General features: G+C 51.7%; 1 long non-coding RNA gene across 1 annotated transcript; it reads right to left on the reverse strand.

Annotated features, from left to right (window-relative positions):
• Positions 1-1273: 1273 nt before the first annotated feature.
• On the reverse strand, positions 1274-23359 carry LOC126501172 (uncharacterized). Its single transcript, XR_007591558.1, has 2 exons — positions 23241-23359; positions 1274-3215 (listed from the first exon to the last, which is right to left on the reverse strand). It is a non-coding gene; the product is annotated as an uncharacterized lncRNA (long non-coding RNA).
• Between the last annotated feature and the right edge of the window lie 322 nt (positions 23360-23681).

Here is a 23681-nt window from a genome sequence, read left to right on the forward strand (position 1 = left end):
CACCGGGAGACTCCTTTTATGGAGAAACCTTGGATCCTCAGTTTATATAAAGCCCTGTATAAGCCCAGGCACAATCAGGTGCTTCCTGGGGGGGTCTCTGGGGAGGTTGGTCCACAATGATGTTGCTGCTGGCTTCAGTACCCAGAGTGCAGCACAATGGGCTTACAAGACCACTGTCTAATAGATGGTGGGTTAGTACATAATCACCGCACAGATGAACCTCTGTGCACGCTGTGTTTCCTTTTTTTGTGTGCACATGTGAATATGCATGTGCTTGCTCGTGTATACACACGTGTACGTTTATATGTACACAGGATTGTGTGTGTCCTTTGTGATCCTATGTCAGCGGCCACGAATGTGTATTTGCCGTGTGTATACCTGTGCTTGCAAGCACCCATGCCCACATCCATGCATTTATGCATGTAGTGTACTGAGCGTCGGATTCTGCCTGTGCTCATGCCTGCTCCTTTTATTTACCCTGGAGCCTGGCGAGAGCGCCCAACTGCTGGGGTGGAGAGGTCAGGGTGAGTCAGCCTAATTGGAAACGAACAGGAAAGCGTGAGGTCATCATGTTGGACGAGACACCGCTGCATGGAGGGCGAGGGTCAGCGCTGCGTACTTCAGCTCCATATCAGAATAGCGTCCGGAAAGTGACTGCGATAGAGGTTCCCACCCTGAGACACTCGTAAAGGAGAGCTCCAGAGAACCAGGTCAAACGTCCCTCCTCCTTAATGACCCGTCCTCGTGGCAAAGCATGACGCTCTAGCTACTGTTTTGGCCGAGGGAGGGTGACACACACACACACACACACACACACACACACACACACACACACACGCACACACACACACACACACCCGACGTCGACCAGGAAGTTTCTCTCTGTTTCCAGCCTGCTCCATGCTTTGTGTCTGCCTTCTGCTCCGGTTGCCCCATCAGCCCTGGGCAGTCTGCTCAGCTCAGATCCCGGGCAGCGCAGAGGGGCCCAGGTGTGGTTAATGAGGTGAAATACAATGGTGTTTATTTGGTCTGTGCCCATTCGTCTCTGATTGACAGCAATCTGTACTCAGCCCATCTGAGACCCCCAAGAGCAAAGGTCAGCCAACAGGAGTAGGAGCTGGCCATGGCTGCCTGGCATCACCGTAGGGCTATGCTCTACCTGGGGCCCCAGAGGGCAGACACTGTTGCACACAGCACTCGGCTGTTCTCAAAGCTTATCTGTCCTTCGATCTCCACAGCCCCATTGGGGATCGATTGGATTCCTGAGATGGGCTCTAAAAACAACTTCCTTTATTCATATCCAGGCTCAGGCCTGCCCTTGGGTAGGGGGAACCCATGCTAAGCCAAGTTCTCTGTGGACAAAGCAGGCAGGGCAGAGCAAAGTGGGGGTTGCAGGGCCGTACACCTGGCCTACTGGTTTGTGGCCTGCTTGAACCCCAAGGGCATGGGCGGGGAGCTGGGATGAGTAGTGGTCTCCCCTCTACCCTGTTGACACATCCAGACAGCAAAATCCAGAAGGAAGGGCCGACCCAAAGACCGAGTGTACAAGTGAGGCAGAGACAGACAGTCCACCCCTTTGTCCACCAAGTCCCTTATCACAGGACTTGGTGCCAACACTGTCAAAACACTCTTGTTTGTCTGTTTCTTTTCCAGAGCTGAGCTCATTGACCCCACCTGAAGGTGGAAATAATGTTAGCTAGAATGAAGGGCATTTTATCATTGCTAGAGTTGTGGAATGTCCTAGAACTCAGATCAGTAACTGAGCCATTCCTGGTTGCTGAAAGTAGTTCTTCTCTGCCTCCAGAGGCCTCGAGATGGGGCTATGTGTGGGGTGCCCTTTTAACCCCAGAAGTAGCACTATCTATCTGTATCTCTGCCCAGCCAAGCAGAGAATGCTGGGAAAATCCCATCAGCAGCTGCATCTCCTCCAGCGTGACCACTGGGGTTTCCTGGGGAACCCACCTGAGGAAGTCTGATCTGTTGAGGTCTAAATTGAAACAACATGCAAGTTATTGAGAAGTTACGTAGTGGTTGCCAAGAAGACTCCCTTCCAGCGTGGTCTCACATTTTCTCCTGTGTACCATAAGTCACTTCAGCTGGGGTCCAGCGGCATACAGGCTCCAGATGGGGCAGTCATGACTTCTAAGGAACTCTGCCTCCCAAGGGGACAATCAGATGGCTTGCCCCAGTGGATGCCTCGAGGGACCAGTGATGGGCTGCCTCACATACAAAGCCACCAATTTTAGTTATATGCTCTTGCCTGGTCTGCGCTGCCGTTGGTATCACTGTCAGCCAGGAACTTGCAGGGCCTCCTGGGGCAGAACACATTAGGCAGAAAGCAATGCAAATTCCACAGAAAGTGAGGGGACAGATGTCCCAGCATTGTTAGGGGCCAGGCTCTGGGAACTCGCTATTACCTCACTGAGATGTCAAACGAGTTTGCTAGCACAGCAGAACAAATGGCCACAAAGCCAGGTAGTGGGTGGGCCGGTAATCCCAGCCTACCCACCCACTCATGAAGGAACCCGTGGGAATTCAGAAGCCTTTGCAATGCAGGCTACAGACCCCACCTGCCTCCAGCCAATCCACCGGAAAGGGAGGGAGGGAAAGAACTCTTCAGAGACTAACACCACGGGAGTCTCGTGCCAATGTCCTGAGGTTGAAGGCTCCTCCTACCAGGTTCACTGTCTCCTGGATCCTGAAGCTGGAAGTCCAAGGCCAAGCTGTGGCAGGGCTGGGTCTCCTGAGGCAGCTCTCTTTTACCCGAAAATGAATCCTCACTGGTCTTTCCTCTGTGTGTCATGAAGACGCAGTCCTGATGGCTCCGGTCCACACTTAAGGCTTTGTTTGGTCTTAAGTACCCCTGTGAGGACTCCATCTCCAAATGATGCTCCTGTTTGGTCTTGAACAGATGGATTTGTGTGGACTCATATGCGACAGCCCATGAAATTTCTCCTTCTGTGGCTCTGTGATCAGGCTGTGTCCAGCTGTGGGCAAGAATTAGCATTTCCACTGAACTGCACAGGCCAGAGCTCCTGAGCTCCCAGAATATGCTGATTGGGGACCATTTTGCCCCTCCTGTCCCTTCTGCTTTGCCCCTCAGGGTCCAATTTGGGATAGGCAGTGTGGGCTCTGGCTTTTCTGGGTCCGATGTGGCCTGGGCTTGCAGTGTAGGTAGACAGTGGCCCTGAAGGTGGCTAGGAGCTGTTAGACACCTGAAGTTAGGAGAAGTTAGGGGCAGTTAGACACTATGACAAGGCTCTGCTTTTCCTGTGCTCACCAGCTCTGGTGATCCGGAGATATCAGCAAGGCTCTAACCAGGGTCACCCTAGGCCTGTCGGCTGCCAGGGCACAGTCAACTGTGTGTGTTCAACTTCATGTCAAATTAACATAAAATACAGTTGGTGGCCCCTGCCAGCCAACAGAAACTTTGTATCCCTCCTCTCTGCATCAAATAACTTTCCCAAAAGAACAAAGTCCACGAAGGCCAGTTTGGGTGGCACCACAGATGGGCGGGTACCGAATAAGCACCCCCCCCCCCCCAGCCAAACAATAAAAACAGAAGAGGCAGGCAGGCCAGATAGCCACGTAAGATCCCTGGGTTGTAGCCACAGCAGTTATACTGAACTCTTTTTTTGAAAGCTGTACTCTGCAAAATGTCTTTGGGGGAAAAATCAATTTGAATGAGCCAGCATGTCCACAGAAGACAGTGGAAGGACCAGCCACATTAGATTAGGGGTGGAAAGCCATGGCTAGAGTTCAGATAGGCAAAAGGGCATTCCCTGGAACAGTGTCAGCTTGGCCCCCACAGCAGCTTCTCGGGCCAGAGGCTAGGTGCCCTTGGCTTCCCAAACTCTTCTCTCTCTGTCTGGTCCTTCTGCAAGGGGGCCTTCATGAAGGGTGCAAGGCAAGATGGGAGGGTCTGTTGCATTTCCAGAAGGTTCTTTCTGGAGTCATGTGTGAACCTAGGAATTTCTCTGGCTTGTTTGGCTTCCTCCATTGAAATTTGCAGTTGGGGCCCCTGTTGGCAAGGCCTGGCGGATCCTGCAATCTGATCATTTCTTTCACTGTGCAGTGATTCCAGCCTTCCCAGTAAAGCTAGAACCAGGCTGGTTCCCAGTGTTCTTTCTGATATGTACCCTGTTCCTGCCTGGTGGAGGCAACGCTCCAGGGCCCTCATCTCCCTCCCAGCTCCCCACTCCTCGGAGCCTCTGGTGCTGCAGCACCCACAGCAGCTGGTATTTACTCACGCCTCCTGCCCAGCCCCAGCTCTCAATCTCCACAGTTCTCTCTGACTAACGTCTGCTGTCCTTTCTACTTCACAGGGGGGAGGAAATGAAGGTTCAGAGAAGACCAAGAATGCTTCTCAGCTGAAGGAGGCGTCGCTAGGATTTGCACCCACGCTGTTGCACCTCGTCCCAAACTTCCGCTTGGCCATCTGTCTTCCAGAAACCCTCTGACAGCACATCGGGCAGATGCCTTGGGGTGTTCCTCAGAGACCTGTGTGGAAGTCCAAACACTGCTGGTGCCCCAGAGAGAGGCGCCTGAGGGAGTTCCTCTGTTCTGTCCCTGGGGAAGCCTGTGGGGACTCCAGGCTGGGGCTGTGCCCTGGCTGCGGGCGTGTGACTGGCATCCTCACACCTGGGGCAATCCAGCCCCCTTTGACTCCCACCATGCCTAGTTCCAGGCCTGGAGAAAGACAAGAGGGAGGCTGGTGGCTGGGCCATCTTTTAAGGGGAGGCCAGTGGAAACAGGGAGACCCCTTGACAACCAAGATGCTGTTCTGGGAGTGTACGTAAGCACTGGGGATCACCCAATACCACCCTTTGTGGATGGTACCCACCATGCCCTCCAAGTCCTCAGTGGATCAGTCCCGAGATTCACTACTTCCCACTCAAGATCCTCTGAAGACACTTAGAGGGTGAGAATTAATCACACAGGCTCAAGGGTCATATGGGGCAATAGGTGCCCGTGAGAACCAGGCCAGATGGGATATGGGATGCTAATACAGGTGAGAGATACCGCACCAACTACTGACCATTATGACATTATAACCCATCATGGCTATTCCAATCACTCTAGTCTTCCAGTCCTGGAGACGAGCAACTTACAACTTCTTTATCTTAATCCCTGACAGGGGCCCTACTGTCCCCGGAGAAACAGTCAGATGCAATTTAAGTCAATTCCTAGAGACATCCAAGAGTTTCCCTACAGGGTGTCTTTCAGCTACTACCTGGCCAACCACAGTTCTTAGCCCTCAAGTCATCCAGACCACCATTTCTTGCACTTGTCACACACCACACGTGACAGTTCACACTCTCTTGCCGGCCTGACCTCAGCTGCTTGCTTGTCTGGCCTCACCATAGAAACTACACTTGCCCCCTGCCCACCTTTCTTTCCCTGGCTCCCTCTACTTCCTGGCTGACTCCTGGCTATCCTGTGTGGCTTCCCTTGGGGATGGCTTCTCTTAGAGTCTAACAAGCTCCTTTATTGGAAACAGTCATGTCCCTGGTGTGTTGGCTTTGCCACCCACTACTCCATGATGATAAAGCTATGTTTTACCTGACCTGTAGCTCACATGAGAGACTGAGGCAGAAGGACTGTGAGCTATGTAACAAGACCCTGTCTGAGAGAGAGAGAGAGAGAGAGAGAGAGAGAGAGAGAGAGAGAGAGAAAATGAGAGAGAGAAAGAGTCAATGAAAGAGACAGAGATAATGAAAGAGAGACAATGAGAGAGACAATAAAAGAGAGAGAGAGAGAGAGAGAGAGAGAGAGAGAGAGAGAGAGAATAAAAGCCGAGAAAACAGGGTCTAGAAACTTCTGCCCCAGAAGCAACTCAGTGGTCATGTTTGGGAACAAAATCTTGCAATCCCTGGCCCAGGCAGACATGGGGGTGCCTGTGGCTAGGGCAAACCTTACCCACAGGAACTCCACCGACCTTGTCCCCCACCTCCTCATGTGTTCCTCTCACCACAGCCCTAGGCAGTGGTGCAAGCCCCACAGTTCTCCAGAAATCCACTGAGGTGACCACAGAGGGGCTCCGGGTATGATGCAGGGCTTTTCTCAAGTGTAATTTGAACTACTTTCAGTCTGATCCACTGTCTAAGGTAAGTGGCTGAAAGCTGGCTGCGGACTTGGTGAGACAGGCTCACAACCTAAGCCAGCAGCCAGCAGAGGTCTATCAGGACCTTTCCCACGCTACCGACCTTCACAGGACTCCACTTCCACATTCTTTGGATGGTAAGGGTCCTGTCCACTAATCCCACTACCTTCTCTGCTCAGCTAGCAATAGCATAGAGCCTGGCTGGCTACAGGCACCCTCACCTGTCACCCTGCCCACCTTCTCCACCCCCAGCCCACACTGACTTGGCTGCATTAATCCTACAGCCAGCCCTCTCCCTGAGTCTCTTTGCAGTTCACATCCCCCCACCCCCACCCCCACACCTTCCATGACCTTGTTGTCTAAGCTGTTCTAACCCGTGGTCAGTCCCCTTTGTCACAGAGACAAACGCTGCTTCCACGAGTCCCCTGGTCTGTCCTTCGTCTAAAAGGACAATCCTGTCTTCTCTCCATGTACTGCCTAGTTGGAGTGCAGGGATCACTTTCCGGAATGTGGGGGACAAAGAGAAGCAGGTCTAAGGAGGCTTGAGACTCCTGCCCCTGGGTGATAGGTAACTTCATAAGCCTGGGCTCTGAGGACCCAGATGGAAGGCTATCTATAGAAGGCGTGAGGCTGCCCATCAAGAGTACATACCCTAGCATGACCTATTCTCTCTTTGAGGGCCCTGGGGTGGACTCCGGGGCCAGTGCCTGTGGGTGGGACTGTTCTGCAGATGTCACCTGGCTGCTGTTAGTGGCATATTTGGCTGTCGATTCTGGGGCTTAGGGACTGTGGCTAGAGGTTCTGACCATTCCAGGTCTTTTTCTATAGGATGATGTCAACTGTCCCACCGAGCTCCACCCCATGACAACAGGATGTCAAATCCTGGTGACTCCACTCGGTACCACCAGTTTCCTTGACTTTAACGTGAGTGCCGTAGAGTCAGAGACTGCCCTCGGCTCCAGTGACACAGGAGGAATTTGCTAAGGAATTTTCCCCCCCTGGAACTTTCCGTGGCTGTTGGACAGCTGGCCTGGGGAGCAGAGTTACCCCAGTACCACAACAACAAAGAATCGAGCTTCAGTGGAGGCTGCTCCCCTCCCTACCACCCTCACAGGGGCTGGGCTCTCACTGTAACCCTGTCCCCGGGGACACATGTGGGCTGATGAGCCCTGGCCCTGCACCGAGTGGGTGGGTGACACCTGAGTGGCCAGGAATAGGCGGGGCCTTTGAGAATAGAGAAAGGTCCCTGAGAATATGACTGTCATTATTAGCTTCACCCTGTGGAAAGAGGGTTTCAGATGTCCCAGACAGGTGGAAAAGCAGTCTGCAGTCTTCAGGATTTTTTTGTATGGCTAAGTGTCTAAGTTGCCACCATCCGGGGGACTCAAGAAGCAAGAGTGTGTTCTCTGTTGTCCTGGAGGCTAGGGAGCAAGACCATCTGCCTCTAACAGCTCCAGGGAGGGTCCCTCCTGTCACTCCAGCCTTCTTGTCACATGCTGCCTTCCTTCTTCATGTGAGACTGTCAATCTAACGTCCCTCTTCTTATAAGGACATGATCATTAGATAGGACCACCCTATTCCAGCGTGACCTCATCTGAAGCAACACTTCCAAAAGACCCTATTTCCTAATGAAAATGAGGTTCGGGGCTGACCTGGACTTTTAGGGAACGTTACTTAATAAAATGTGTGGGTTTGTTTATTTATTTATTAAGACAGGACCTACTTATATAGTACACAATAACATCAACCTTAGAATACTCCTGCCTTCCCCTCCCAGGTGCTGGGATTGTGGGTCACCATGCCCACTACAGTATATATTCTAAGAAAACCAAATTCTCAGCATGATGCACCCGGAGCCCTGGCTATGTGCCCGGCCCTGGATTCCAGTTCTTGAGGTCCACTCAGAGTCACACTGGGTAAGCCAGCCCCTCCCCAGCACTGCCATCTCTGGAACCTCAGAGAAACGCTAGCCACAGAAGGCTTTGGGCACTGATCCTTCCCCAGGTCCAAGGCAGACTTTACAGAAAAAACAGGGTCACGAGCAGCAGATATCCCTGGTAGGATCCTGTGTAGCAGCGCCAAGTGTGGCCAGGGACTCAGGAGACCAGCGGCGGATGGATGTGCCATCAAGAGAGCAGTGGGAACGCCAGCCTCTGGTCTCTGTCTTTTCTCACTTTCATCTTTCCAGTTGTCCTTTCAGGTATGGGGAGGGTCTTTGCCATCAGTAGAGAGGCGCATGGCATCACCAGCATCATCCGTGCTGACCCTACAAATGCTGTGTCCCACCCTGGTGCGGGAGAGGCTGCAGAGCATGGGTGCACCCTACCTCATAAGTCTGCAGTTTATAGGGTGCAACCAGGATACTCAAGAGATATAGAAATGACCCAAAGGACTCACCAATGGGGCCAATGCTATTCAGACTAAGGAAGAAGTAGGGATGGCCCTGTGTGAGCCTCAATCAGAGGGTCACTCACACACCAGGACGTACGCGCAACAGTTTCCTCACCATCTTAGGTTCAGTGTGAAAGGTGAATTGTGGATAATCAAATAGCAGTGAGAAAGAGCCACGTGGGCGATGCGCTGAGTGAGAAACGCTAGCCACAGAAGGTTTTGGGCTTCACGCTGCCGCCTCACTCAACCCAAACCCCTACCCCTCAGGGCAGGGATGGCATTATTCGGTGATGTTGTCTGAATGTGTAGCGTGCCTGAAGTCTTATAGTCCTAGGTATCATGGACAGTGGGGCACAGTCCAGGTGCTGATGAGGAGGTAGGCTGGAAAGGGAGTGGAGGGCCCCAGAAGGTCCTCTGAGACCCTGGGGACACTTCTGCTTGGGGCAGGAAAAAGCCCCCCTTGCAAGATGCTAATGAGATCTGGGAGTCATCTGGAGGGCTGGGGACAGGGCACCCCTGAGTGATGTAAGACAGGGCTGCTCCAGAGTTCATAAGAAGGTGCTGGGGTCAGGGGTGGAGGGTCTATCTCCAGACATTCCTCCGACTCAGTGAGCATACCAGTCTTCAACAGTACCCATCTCCACAGAGATGCCCCAGAGACACTGTGGTGAGGAAGCTTTGTTAACCAATCATCTTTAAGAAGTGGAATCTAGTTAAGGTGTGGCTACCTGGAGCCCAGGAACTAAAACTGGGACGTACCAGGTGATTGCTCTCTCTGGGTGATTCCCACGGGACACAGTGGAACTTGGACTTCCCATTCTTGTGGGAGTGGTGAGTTTCCCCTTATAATAAGTAAAAATATAATTGTTTACCTTTAAGCTGGCCTGGCTATTTCCCGATTTGAGTTAACTTATATACAGTGCGCAGCCGCTGACAGTGGCCCCACTGCAAACCCTTCCGCGAGCAAGCCACAGGGCCTTTTCTACACACTAGCTACCGAGGCAGCACCACAAGCCCTGGCCTGGGCACACTGACAAGCACATGGTCATGGCACCAGGCTTATCATTCACACGCGGTTTGGGGTCTGGAAGGTTTTCTATTTGAGGACTCTGGAGTGTAGGCACCATAAATGGTCAAACACTGTCTGATCGCACAGCCTCAGTATCAGCTGTGTCCCATTGCCTGCAACATTCCATTGTCCCCAGAGACCCCAAGGAAGACAGCCTCCCTCCCGCCTAGCCTGGGCTGTACTTTGGAGTTGCCTTCTCCTACAAGAACACTCTGCTTTAGCCTGTAGCCATGTCTGGATTTGTTTTTAAACCACCCTTGGCCAAATAAATGAAGCCTCTTGCACCTAAAAACCAGCTTGTTCCTGACAAAGCCTTCCTTCAGGTGAAGGAAAGGCAAGGACAGTTTAACTCAAGGGCTACAGATGCAGCAGGTGGCTCCACAGAGCTGCACCCTCCCTTGTTCCTACTCACCCAGGACAGTCCTGTCTTCAGGGTTGGCCTTGGTGTCACTGTCCCAGCACCCATCTATCTCAAAGGGTCCTGCTTTGAGGGACAGATCACCAAGTTCCAGCCTTGAGCTAGCAGGTAGCACCTTCAGGGAGACCTAACAGTCAGGTGTCTGTACCCAGCAGGGAGGCCCCATGTGTGGCCAGGACACAGGGGAACCTTGTGCTTAAGGATGAGAAGCAAGTCCTTTGTGGAAGCCTGGGACCCAGTGTTCAGGAAAACCCTTACCTGACATATAGAAGCCTGGGAGAGGAAAGGCTCAGGCCATGGGCCAGTCAGGGCAGAGTGTAGACCTTCTACATCCCTCCTCCCCATCCCTCCTCCCCACCCCTCCTCCAGCCTCCAGCCCCAAGCCCAGCCCCTCCCCCACCTCCTCCAACCCTGGCCCTGTCTCACACCCTACTTGCTGGGCCGACCTTCAGAGTGAAGATAACTGTTTAAATATTAAACTATCCTTAGAATGCTTGGACTTTCATTAAGATCCTGAATCAAAGAAGAAGGAGAAAGGCCAAAAAAAAAAAAAAAAAAAAAAAGGTAAAGATTTCTGAAGTCTTGAAACACTGAATTATTGATGTTTGTGTTCCTGAGATCCATGGGCTGAACAGAAGCCTCCACCTCCTTGGCCTCCCGGCCCTGCAGCAGAGGCCTGGCTCTTCCTTCCCACAACTCAAGGCATGTCTGTGTAGCGGGGCAGTCCGCTGGCCTGTGCATGAAAGGACCATCGAGCTTGCCGGTGCTTGGAGTCCTGGTGTGCACTCACAGACTGAGAAGCCCTAAGAGCCTCAACTCCACCATTTGATTATGAGCAAGTGATGCCAAGGACTGGAGGCCAAGACAGGGGGTGGGGACAAGGAGAAGGCCCCAACCAACCCTTCCACAACTCTACAGCCTCATCAGCTGCCCTGCCTTCAGGTGTCAGGTGAGGGCTTTGCCTCCAGAAGGTTCTGGGTCAGCCTCTGTCCATCATGGAACCCCTTTAACAGTGATTCTACTGTGGGGATCATGACCACTCCAGACCGGTGTGAGCATGGCCTCTGTTCCCCCAGTATCCAGGAAACACCAGCCAAAGCCAAATAACCACACCCTGGCAAGGAGAGCAAGGAGGTCAAGGAGGCTAACTCTTCCATCTGCTGAGAGTTTGGGTAGGAGCCCAAACTGGAGAATAACCCCTATTACCACTTGCACCTGTGCTCCCGTGGAACTCTCTGGAAAAGAAGGCACTTAATTTGCAACCATTTGCCATCAAGGAGGTGGAACTTGCCCTCCCAGCACCTGGGAAATCCCCACCCCACCACTAACAAGACCATATGTGCATGCACACACACACATTCACACTCATAACACACTCGTAAGCACACACACACTCATAACACACATCTGTCTAAGACATAGCCTCATTTACCTTTAGAACACTTCTAACATGCATTCAGTTGGCATGCGTGCATTACACACACTCATGAGCACACTCATATAACACACAAGTGTACATGACACCCAGTGCACACGCCTGTAGCACATTCCTGCGCAGCTGGACTTATGCTGCTTTCTATGAAGGTGAAGGGAGTTTATTTTCTTTGGTTATCCTGGTAAGGCCTCATGTAAAACAGGGTCAGACAAGACTGGCAAATGTCCAAGGGAGGGGTTCTCTCTGTTGCATGTCCTAGGAAGCTGAGGGTAGGAGGAGCTAAGACCCTGGAGGAGATGAGACCTGGAGGATCTGAGGCTGTGGAGGAGCTGAGGCCTTGGAGGAGCTGAGACCCTAGAGGAGCTGAGACCTTAGAGGAGCTGAGACCCAAGAGGAGCTGAGACCTGGAGGAGCTGAGGCCATGGAGAAGCTGAGACCCTAGAGGAGCTGAGGACCCTGGAGGAGCTAAGACCCTGGAGGAGCTGAGGCCCTAGAGGAGCTGAGGACCCTGGAGGAGCTGAGACCCTGGAAGAGCTGAGGCCTTGCTTCCTTTCCACACCTGTCTATACTGAGACATCTCCTTTGGGTCCTTGCAATCCTAGGAGTCACAGGGGTCCAGCCTTGTGCTCTCCAATGGAGTCAAGAAAGCCAAGGAGAAAACAAGACTGGCTATCCACACTCAAATGTTTGAGACTAGAACTCCAGAGGGGCTGAGACACTGACACACCCATAAATGTCTTTAGGATTCCCCACACTGTCATTTGAAAAGAACCAGGCAGGCTGTGCACTATGAGACTGTAACCACAGGCCACTCTGGAAAAGGCAGACCACTCAGACAGTAAACTGCCGGTGGTTGTCTGGGACGCAGGGCAGGGGAGGGCGCTGGGGAGAAATGGGTGGAGCGGGGAAGAGCAGGGAAGCTACTCTGCAAGACACTGTCATTTGGGACACATGCTGCTATACATGTCTCTAAATGTTACAATATCCAACCCATCAGTGTGTTGCCCGCCCTCCCTAGAACAAGATGCCAGTCATAGGGAGTCCACGTGGGGAGGGGGAGGGGCGATATGAGTCTCTTTGTGCCTGTGAAACTAAAACTGCTCTAAGAAAATAAAGTCTTTCCATTCCCAACACAACAAAAAGAAAATAGGAAGAAGAGGGGGAGGAGGAAGGGGAGTAGGAGGGAGAAGAGGAAGGAGAAGAGGAGGGGGAGGAGGGGGAAGGAGAGGGGGAGGAGGGATAGGAAGAGGAGGAAAACAGCAATAATCATCACCAATCCAAGCAGCTGACCATTCCCGCCCCCCAACAACTGGAACTCTATGAGGTGTGGGCAGCTTTGGGGAGTCCTGTCCTGTGTCCCCCTGCAGATGTGAGAGTTGTCTTTTCAGTACAGTCTGGGTACACAGCCATGCTCTGGGCTCTCAGGATGACCCTGTAACCTGACCAGCTCCTGGCTTCATCTGGAGGGACCCCTGGGGCCTCCTCGCCTCCCCGACTCCAGGCTGCGCCCGCCGGGGGCAGCCAGCCAGCTGGGGCCTGTCTCCAATTGCCTTGACAAATCACCACTTAGCCTGGAGGTGCCAGGACATGATTCACTTGGAGCGCTGATGACTCAGGCCCCCCTGGCCAGCCCTCCCATCATGCTGTGGCTCTGGCATCCTTTGCGGATGCCACCGCAGGGTACTGCCAGCTGGCTAAGCCCGTAAGATCTATGGTTGAGGTGCTGTAGCCACTCCATCTGCCCACCAGAGCTCCTGCCCAGCAGCCAGTCCTAGGTGGCAAAGGCCATGGCCCGTGGATGGAGGCAATGCTGTGTTCAGCAGCCATGTCCGTCATCACAGCCTGAGGCACCTGTAGAGCGAGTGAGCAATGGTGAGCTGCTCCCTCTATAGCAGTAACCGCGGCAACAACAAAATCACTCCAGATCACGTCCAAGCCTCCTTGTTCTTAGTAACTCATTTCTAAGCAGACACAGACGACAGACAGACAAACACACACACACACTCACACGCACGCACACATATACCCCTAAACCCATTTCTCCCAGAATTCATTTCACCAGCTTTTCTCAGCCAGCCTTGAAGAGAATAGGATTTATAGGAAAGGACCAAACAGCCAGGTCCTCCATGTGCCAAGTTAGTGGGGAGCTGGTGCATTTTTGGGTATCGAGAGAAGGAAACTCAGGGGCCTCTCAGGACATCAGGCCCACTTCCTCCCGGATTACTGGTGGGAAGGGTGTCACAGTCATTACTGTTCCTCTTGGATTCGTTGACATGAACTTGCTAGTTGCCCCTTGCAGACAGGCTTGACCTGTGGCTGGAAGGTCCTACCATGGTCCTGTTGCTGATGGTGGGGCCAGCTGAGGAGCTGCCAAGGTCTTGCCCTCACTTCATGCCTTGATGTCCTCCCAACTAGCCATCTGAAAATTCGCCAGTGACACAGGACACAGTAGGCTGCATGTAACCCTAGAAGCCACGCCCCCCCAAAGACCAGCCTTCTATGAGTCTGTTTCCATTGGGGGTCCTACACTCCAGAAGCAGGGACACCTCTTCTAGTAGGCAGAACTGAACTCGTATATTGGCCATTAAACTAAAAAGGGGCTGGGGAGATTGCTCAGTGGTTAGAGCACTTGCTGCTCAACTACAAAGACTAGAGTTCAAATTCCAGCACCCACTTTGGGGAGCTCAAAAACACCCGTTGCCACTTCAGCTCCGAGGGACACCCTTTTCTGGCTCTCTCTCTCTCTCTCTCTCTCTCTCTCTCACACACACACACACACACACGTGCATGCCTTCACACAGACACATACATACAGAGACACATGCACACATAAAGAAAGTCTTTAAAATAAGCAAATAATTAACCAAGTGTGTATGCATGGGTGTAAATTTTTAATCCCAGCACTCAGTAGACAGAATTAGGAGGATCTTTGTGAGTTTGAGGCCAGCCTGGTCTTCAGAGTGAGTTCCAGGATAGCCAGGACTACAAAGAGAGACCCTGTCTCCCAAACAAATAAACAATTAATAAAATACTGACCCAGAAATTGCCCCCAAAGGCAACTACACTGGCCAACAGGAAGAAAATGCTAACTTCCACAGTGATGGTGCTGGATCCTCACAGGGAGCCATACTTCCAAAGTGATCAGATGTGATTTGTTCCTAATGGAATAACAATCACCTGTCAGGGCATCTCACTATCATCCTTAATCATCATCTCTATCACCACGGCTATCATCACCATCAGGACCATTACAATCTCTACAATCACCACCACAATCACCGTCATTCTACCATCAATCTTGGTCACACTGGAATACAATTAAGCTTCTGGATTAATCCAACTTGGGGAACAGAAGAACACAGGAGACAACATGGCAGGGGTGAAGTCAGTGTCCGGAGTGTAGGAGGCTCTAAGAGACTAAGACCAGGTTTCTTCAATGGTGCCTGATAGATGAAGAAAGAGGAGAAGAAAGTGGGGGGGGGGGCGCGGCGGGGAGAGTTGAGGATGGGGCGAGAGGGGATGGGAGGGCTGAGAACCGGTGAGGTGGAGAAGCTCAAAGGAAACCGCAGAGTTCTATCTGTGGACTTTGTATGCAAACAAACCAACCTGAAAAAGACAGTAGACACTCAAGGACTTTCAGCAGTGACTACCAGATCATATCAGAGATGTGTTACTGTATTAGGGGTGAGAGGAACACTAGGATTGTGTCCTTTAAAAGAGCCCTTATGCTGTAGGGCATTTTCCTGGTGAAACAGGGTCAGAGGTTGCTTTTAAAGCTCTCAGGATCTTTTGGGGAGAGGGGTATGGCGGCACTAGAGATAGATCCACTGAGACGGGCTGAGATGCTGCTTTCTCTAATGTTCTCATGTCTGAAAAAAAAATGTATCGGGAAAGGCTGCAAATACGTGGCCAGAAATGTGAATTATGAGGAGCGAACCTGAACAGCGCAACACAGATCAACTCTGCTTTCACGAAAGTAGAGCTGAGGTTCAGAAGGGAGGTGAGAAGCCTATACTTGAGGAATGTGTTGGGGTAGCAGGAAAAGCTGCTTTAACATTTCTTAGATTCTAATTGTGGCTTCTGAGAATGCACAAGATGTCTTTACATTGCAGCCCATGTAATACTTTGGTGCATGTGTTCCTGCAGCAAGCATTAACAATAAGTACACAGACACATAGTAAGACAGGGTTCTTCACACTGGATTGCTGAAGGATGGATGAGATGGAGGCTGAGAAGTTGGCTTAGTCTGTAAAGTATTTGTCTTACAAGCTCAAAGAACTAAATTCGGTCTCTAGAGAACCCGGATTTAAAAAGCTGGGCATTGCTGGGATTGCCTTTAATCCCAGCAGGGACAGAGGCAGGTGGATCTCTGTGAGTTCAAAGCCAGCCTGGTCTACAAAGTGAGTTTCAAGACAGCTGGGCTGTTACCCAGAGAAACCCTGTCTCAAACAAACAAACAAACAAACAAACAAACAAACAAAAAAGCTGGACATTGGGAAGGCAGAGACGGAAGGGCCTCTGGGGCACTCTGAACAGCTAGCCTACCCTACTTGGTGCATTCCAGGCCAGTGAGAGCTACTGCCTCAATACAATGGTGACTGGTGACTGGTGCCTAGGGAGCAACACCCAGGGTTGTCCTGTGCTCCCCCCCCCCACCTGGAGCATGTCACAAAGCTTGGGACCACCCTTCTCAAGAACTCCCAAACTCCCACTGCAAAGTATCACTGCCCTTGCCAGCCTGAAGTCACAGTGCCTGGGCCACAAAACAGGCAGATAGCTGAGCCACACTTCATCATCATCTGATGTCCTCACAAAAGTGGCATCTTCCTGGGTGCTGCTCACTTGGCATGGCTCCCCTGACAGAGCAGAAACACCAGGGTTATACTGTGACTCACCTTGTGGGTGCCATCAGCAGATGGAACTGGGGTCTAATGTCCTTTAACCGTCTGGCCAAGCAAAGCCAGGAAGGTGTTAGTCTCCACCCACAGCGACTCAACACAGCAGTTATCCACAGCAAGGGCCTGTCCCAGCTGGTGCCCGCTAGTGGTATTCCCCAATGCAGCCCTTGCGAGGTGCACACATCTCCCCACCCCCCACCCCCCCCCTCGCTCTGGCGGGCTTGTCAGTCATGACGACAGGTAGTGGTTGGTCGGGACTGTCTAGACACACAGGAGAGCATTCCTAGGCTGCTCCTACCTGCCTGGCAGGTGTCTGACTGCTTCTTCTAGCGTGAGTTCTTGGATGGCTCTGACACGGTGCTGGGTGCGGAGGAAAAGAGGGCGCACGGAGCTGCATTTTATTAACTGTGGGTTCATGAGTAACGTCTCCCCCATACTGGCTGGGGATTGCCACCACGTTACAGGGCTTTAATCTTGTTTGATTTAGTTTATCTCAGGCAAGAGCACACTCAGTCTGGAAGAAAAGGCTCCTAGCTGCGCTGGTGCTGACGTCAGAGCAGAAGCTGTAGGGTCTCTGCTTTGAGGATGGCTGGGTAGCTTGGCAATGCCATGGCCACCCAGTGAAGGGACCCCCCCCCAACTCCTGGGTTGTTGATCCTGAGGAGCAAGGTCTAGGTCAGGCAGAGCTGGACACACCCCTTGGTTTCCACCCCGGCTGAAATCTCCTTCCAGCTGCCAGGTCTGCTCCCACAGCAGAACCAAGGCGGCCAACACACACACTTCAGGGCCTCAGAACATTCCAGAGTACTGGGCACAGCAGGCCTGATTGCTCAAGGCCAGAATACACGCTGACCGCATACTGACCTCAGCACAGCTCCCTTGAAGGCACTTGGTCACATTTATTAGCTAAACCCTTCACAACTAAAAACTTTGAGGACTCCAAGTGTACTTTTTCTTCTTTCTCAAAACACATCCTAGGGCCCAACTCCAGGAGTCTCTGCCTCTGGGAATCCCCTTGCCTACACCTGACACTAGAAAGGGGGCAGAAAAGCTACTGAGTATGACCAGAAAGCACACTGGGTCCAGAACACACGTGGCACTTGAGTGTGTGGGATACAGTCTTCCTGTGAGCCTTGCTGCTGGCCTTCTGTCAGGAGGATTCCATGTGGTTTAGACCAACACCACACAGTGACCATATCCCACGGGGCCACAGACACAGACAACCCCTTATGTGGCCTTCCCTCTCCTACTATAAGAACAGGTCCTCCTCACCTCGCTGCCACGGCTGCATCCACCCTCCCTTCCCTCACCTCACTGCCACGGCTGCATCCACCCTCCCTTCCCTCGCCTCACTGCCACGGCTGCATCCACCCTCCCTTCCCTCACCTCACTGCCACGGCTGCATCCACCCTCCCTTCCCTCACCTCGCTGCCATGGCTGCATCCACTCTTCCACCTCCTTGCAAATGTTAAGGTTAGCTGAAGGGCCACTGCCACAGCTGCTGTCCACTCTGGCCCTCCTTCCGAATGGTGGCCTTTGAACAGATCTGTGAGTTTACATGGCTCCAAATAAAGCCTGTGTTGATTCTCGCCACAGTGTGATAATCAGCTTCAGAAAGCATCACCACCTGACAACAACTGCTTTGTTTCCATGGTGAGAGGAACATCTTCAACAATCCCAAGACCTCAGTCAGTTGTCCTGGGACAAACTGCATGGGAACCCACTAACACTGCTCTGCTCAGAGCCAATGCCTGCGCGCCAGAAAGCCACCTAGGAATAACATTGCTGAGCAGGAGACAGGCAGAGACCCCTTATCAGGAGCTTTATGTAAGCATCTTGGAGTAGTTGGGAGGGGGCGACATGAGCCTGTTACAAGATGTGGTTCATTCTATGAACTCTACACACGATGTGGGCAGGTCATGTGTGCGTTCTAGAAGTGGTCCTGCCTCTCTCTCTCTCCTTTTTTTTTTTTTTTTTTTGACTCACATGCCCAGGGCCCTGGATTCCAGTCTTGTCACCATGAGAAAATAAAATAAAATAGGAGAAACATTAAACCATGTCAGTATGTAAAAAAAAAAAAAAAAGCCAGGTACCATATGCTTCTCACTACATGACATCCTGGGAATAGCTAAAGAGAGGTCAGCACAGGGTGGTGAGTGCTGTCACCTTGGCAGAATCTAGAACCACAGGGGAGATCATGGGAGATGGGCTCTGGGCACACTTATGGGAGACTGTCTTGATTATGTTGATTGGGAAGTCTGGGGGTCACCACTCCCTGGTTGGGATCGTGGGCTGGGTAAACAGAGAAAGGGTGGCAGCAATGCTCCTCACTGTGTACTCACTGTGGATGTCACATGACATTTGCTTCAAGCTCCGGCTACCTCAACCTCCCTAACGTGGTGGACTGTGTACCCTGGACTGTGAGCCAGAATAAATCCTTTCTCCCTCAACTTTTCTTTTTCTCGGGGTATTTTTATCACATGAATGGGAAAAGAAACCATGATGAAGTGGTTGTCAGGTTAGGGAAGAAGTCGTGATGAAGTGGTTGTCAGGGTTAGGGAAGGAGCCATGATGTGGTGGTCATCAGGGTTAGGGAAGGAGCCATGATGAGATGGTTCTTAGGGTTAGGGAAGGAGCCATGATGAGATGGTCGTCAGGGTTAGGGAAGGAGCCATGATCTGGTGGTCGTCAGGGTTAGGGAAGGAGCCATGATGAGATGGTCGTCAGGGGTAGGGAAGGAGCCATGATCTGGTGGTCGTCAGGGTTAGGGAAGGAGCCATGATGAGATGGTCGTCAGGGTTAGGGAAGGAGCCATGATGAAGTGGTTGTCAGGGTTAGGGAAGGAGCCATGATGTGGTGGTCGTCAGGGTTAGGGAAGGAGGGAAACGTGGGCAAAGCGTGGATGACAGTGAGGTGCTACAGCGATGTCACATCTTTGTCTAGACCCACAGATGTAAATACCCAGAGTGCCAAAGCTACTGAACTCAGCTCCTAACCATCATTAGTCAAGGTTCATGAGTGGGACAAAAGCCCCTCCTAAAACAAAACTCATTGGGACCATGAGCAGAGCGCATGAGGATTCTCTCGCCTTCTTCCTAGTCTTTCTATAAACCTAACTATATCCTTACAGTTCTGCTGACTTAAAGATAAGCCAGGAACAAAGTAAACATGCACAGAAAAAATTAAATAAAAGCATTAAAGACAAAACGTGGAGGTCAGAAGATAGTGGTCATCTTTAATGAACAAAGCCTCAAAGACTGTGACTCTAGATGTCCATGGCCAGAGGAAACCCCTCGGGGACAAAATCAAGTGAGGAGATTCTCATACAAAAGAACCCAAAGAGACCTCACTACCAGAGACTTTCCAAAGACACACCAAAGGACACTCCCAGACCGAATGGAAATTACCTCAGAGTATCTGAGACCTTTAGGGACGAAGGAAGAGAAACAGGAGTCGTGGTATGCCCATGTCTCTGGGGACACTTTGATGCTGGGTGTTAAAAAGTCTTTAAAACATGCACATCTAGAGAAACAGTACCCCCTGCCAATGAGGCTTTCAGTGTTTGCAGACATGGCGGCCACTTTCTCATTCGTAACAGGGTATGCAAGAAATAACTTAACGGAGGAAAGGTCTGTTTCAGTCCAAGGCCTCAGAGATTTCCGCCCACGGTGTCAGTTGGCTCAGTGGCTCCCAAGCCTGTCCAGGGGAGGCAGGACATCATGGTGAGGTGCAGTGGTGGAGAGAGAGATCACCTCACGGCAGACAGGAAAGAGAGTGAATAACGGACCCAGGACAAGGTAGAACCTTCCAGGGGACCCCCCTAGTGACCTACTTACTGGCCCCCTCCCAATGATGCCACCAAATTATAAATCTATGGATAGATCCACCCATTGGTCAGTTGAAGCTCTCATGATCCATTTACCTTCTAGAAGTTCATTGCTGCCAAATGAGTGATTTTTGAGAACACTTCATATTCAAGGTACTCATCATCCCAGCACCCAAGGGTTCAGTCTCATCCTACAGTGAAGCACGCATTTGGTCTATCTCCTCAGCCTTGCCCGATGAATTCTCTCTCCTGGGCCAATTATGCTTACCGCCTTGACTTCCCCCAGTAGATAAACCATGTTCCTAACATCCATAACTCCCTGGAGCTTCCACCACAGCACAGATGCCGTTCTTACAGCTCCAAGCATCAAACTCTCTCAGAGATCCCAACCCTCACAGGGACTCTGTGCCACACACAGGTCCTACAAGGCCTTCCTTTGAAGTAAATGGAAGTTTCTGTGACCCCACAACTCCTTGTGTTCTGATTGCTTGTAAAACCAGCACCAGTGGATAACACCAAGTTCTGCCATTAACACGAGCAATAGCTAGGCCCCCTTGGACTCGTGATCCAATTGCTTCCCTATGGCCCATCAGCCAGAAGCCAAGCCTTCAACACAAGCCTTGGCCGGAGCGAGTGGAGACATGACATTTCATATCTAGACCACAACAGTTACACACACGCCAACTCTGACAGGTCTGAGTGTGTTTTTTTTATCCTTACTTAAAGAGACACTGAGATGACCACAAAGCTCAAGGTTGGTTGGTGCATTGCAATCTCTGAGAAACCACTAAAACGACGAAAGACAAAGGCAGTGACTTAGGCAAAGGCCATTAGGGAACATGAGGAAATATTTAAACAAGGGAACAAGAAAAAAAAAGCGAAGCAAACAGTCAAATAACGGACCTGAGTCCACTGGGCAGTCATTACATAAGGGCTGAGTGGTGGAAACCCCAGACAAGAAGCTCAGAATGTTGGGAAAAGTTATTGCCAAAACATTCAAGGACTGACCAATGGATGGGCATCAATACATAGAGAATAAGATGCATAAGATCCCGGGCAGGCAGAGCCTGGCAAGAGGAGACAGAGCAAGTGGCATGCCCAGCTGGTGGGGCACATTACAGCATCTGAGCCTGTGGTCCAGGAGCAGGATTCAGGTCCCCAGGAAACAGGAAGGGGCTACTTGAGAACAAATAGGTCTGCTAGTCACACTACAGGGGCGTGTTGTTGTTGTTGCTGTTGTTTTGTTTTTTTTGAGACAGGGTTTCTCTGTTGCTTTGTAGCCTGTCCTGGAACTAGCTCTGTAGACCAGGCTGGCCTCGAACTCACAGGGATCCACCTGCCTCTGCCTCCTGAGTGCTGGGATTACATAAAGGCTCCCTCTCACTTTACTTGGTCAAGACTGGTACCCTAGAGTCCCATACCTGTCCATGGTGCCCGAAATAAGGGGTGCCTTTTGGAGTCTGCTCAACTGGCCCCTGAGTTCCCCTGAGTACTCCTGCTTTTCTTTTTCTTTTTTTTTCTTTTCTTTTCTTTTTTTTTTTTATTTCCGGGACTTCTGAGAGCATTCCTCAGATAGCACCTGTGGGAGATAACCATTTCCAGGCTCCCAGGCAGCCACAGAAGGGGGAGAGTGGGAGGCTCCTCTGCTGGGGTCTTGTGTCTGTGTGCCTGCACACCTCCCTGGGAACAGCTACTCCAAGGCCGCCTGGTGAGCGGGCTAGGTGAGCTGAAAGGGTCTAGGACCTTTGGACACCACTCCAGCTAAGATTCTACCCTGAGAGGAACTTACAGCACCAGGCCTGTGCCTCACCTTCACCAGGACCCCAGAGAAAGGGTGGGACAAACGGACAAACCTGTGTCTAGAAGTTGGGCTTAGAGGGACAGCTGCTTTGAGGCACTCGTTAAGGCTGAGAGCAGTCCTATCAGAACACAAAACATCCCTCCTCAGGATCCCAGTCTCTCCCTGTATAGGAGAGTGGCTGGACAGGTTGATGTCTGGCGCCCAATAAACCAGCCAAAGGAATCCATGAGAATGAAGCCTTGGGGCAGGGGTGAGGGTGTCTGAAGGTAACAAAAGGCTAGGAACAGATACACTAAGTCTCTAGGTTTACACAGATTGTGAGCCCTCTTCTTAACCATTTGATCTCCACACACTCCCGTCATCGCTACCTCAGAGGCCCACACGTGTTGGAGACCGCGGACCACCAGACCCTGAATTTCTTGTAAACAACTTGCTTTCCTGTGCCCAGAGCAGCCTGCAGCTGCTCTGAGCACGAGACCCTGATGGCAGGCTAGTGGGTCTGCTGCTGAAAGATCCCGAGAGCTGGGGCGTGGCCAAGCCCTATATAAGCTGCCCCTAAGCACAATAAAGGGGGCATTCTTGGCATTCTTGTCTCAAGGATGTCCCGTGCCCCCGCCCCTATCCCCGTCTACCTCTCTGTCTGTGTGTTTTTAAATGTTCAGCCTAGTTCCCATAGTGCCTAGCAAGTAGAGTGTGTGTAGTCTGACATGCATGCCCCCAGATCCAATCCCCACCAGGCAGGGGTGGCAGCCTCCGCCTCTGCTAGGGCCACATCCCCAGCCAGCTCCGTCCTGAGAAGCACTTGTCTAGTTCCAGAGTTACTCATAGGAACAGCTAGGACACCCCAGGTAGGGGGACCTTCTCACGCCAAAGACACCCCCAAAACTCATTTGGGGGGCCCAAGACCCTCAAAGTGTGAGTTTCTTTGAAAAAGGGATCTCTGCGAGTGGGTGAGATTTTGTCAAGGTTTTTCATATTGGAATCTCTGGCATCAAAAGTCTAAGGACAAGTTCTTAGAAGAAAAAGGCCGAGAGAGGCAAAGACTCAAGGAGGACCTGGAGCCCGGTCACTGTGATGCTTTATGTAGCCTGATGTCCCTTTATGGCCATCAAGTCAGTAGGAGGGGCCAGAAAGGCCAGGGGGCAGCTTGCCTTCTCAGTGAACTGTAGGACAAGATTTTCCCAGTCTTTTGGGCCTGGTATGAGGTGGGACAGCAACATGGAAGCAGAGAACACAGCAGTGGGGTACAGCAAATCCCAGCAGCTCAGACCCTCAGCCCAAGTACACACCATGCCCTACCTGTCCCCAGCCTGCAGGCTGCACCTAACGTCAGTCGCCGGCATCCATCTCTTCATTTGTGTACCTGTCTAACCACTTTCTCTCCCAGTGCTTGCCCTGTCCCTTTCTTGGCAGTGACCGTGCAGTCCTTAGCAGTGGGTCACCACTTTCCGGAATGTGTTTGTCCATCTAGGCTTCCTGCCCCATGCGGGGTTGTTTTGACTTGCATGGGGCTTTCCGCCTTTGCCCTGGTTATATAAGGAGCTTTATGTAACAACCAGATTAGCAGAGCCGGGGAGGGTATGGTAGGAGAAGTCAGGGCCGGCCACAACCACACCACCTTTCCAGGTGTTGTTTAAAGTCTCCAGTGCTTGGCTGACTGGGTGCCAGGAGGACAGACTCCCCTACCATGCTCCACCTCCCCTGCCTTATGCCCATAGTCTTTGGAGTCAAAGGTAACTA

Source organism: Alexandromys fortis, unplaced genomic scaffold (genome assembly GCF_014885135.2).
Source record: "Alexandromys fortis isolate MF-2015 unplaced genomic scaffold, M_Fortis_MF-2015_v1.1 scaffold_9, whole genome shotgun sequence".
NCBI lineage: Eukaryota > Metazoa > Chordata > Mammalia > Rodentia > Cricetidae > Alexandromys > Alexandromys fortis.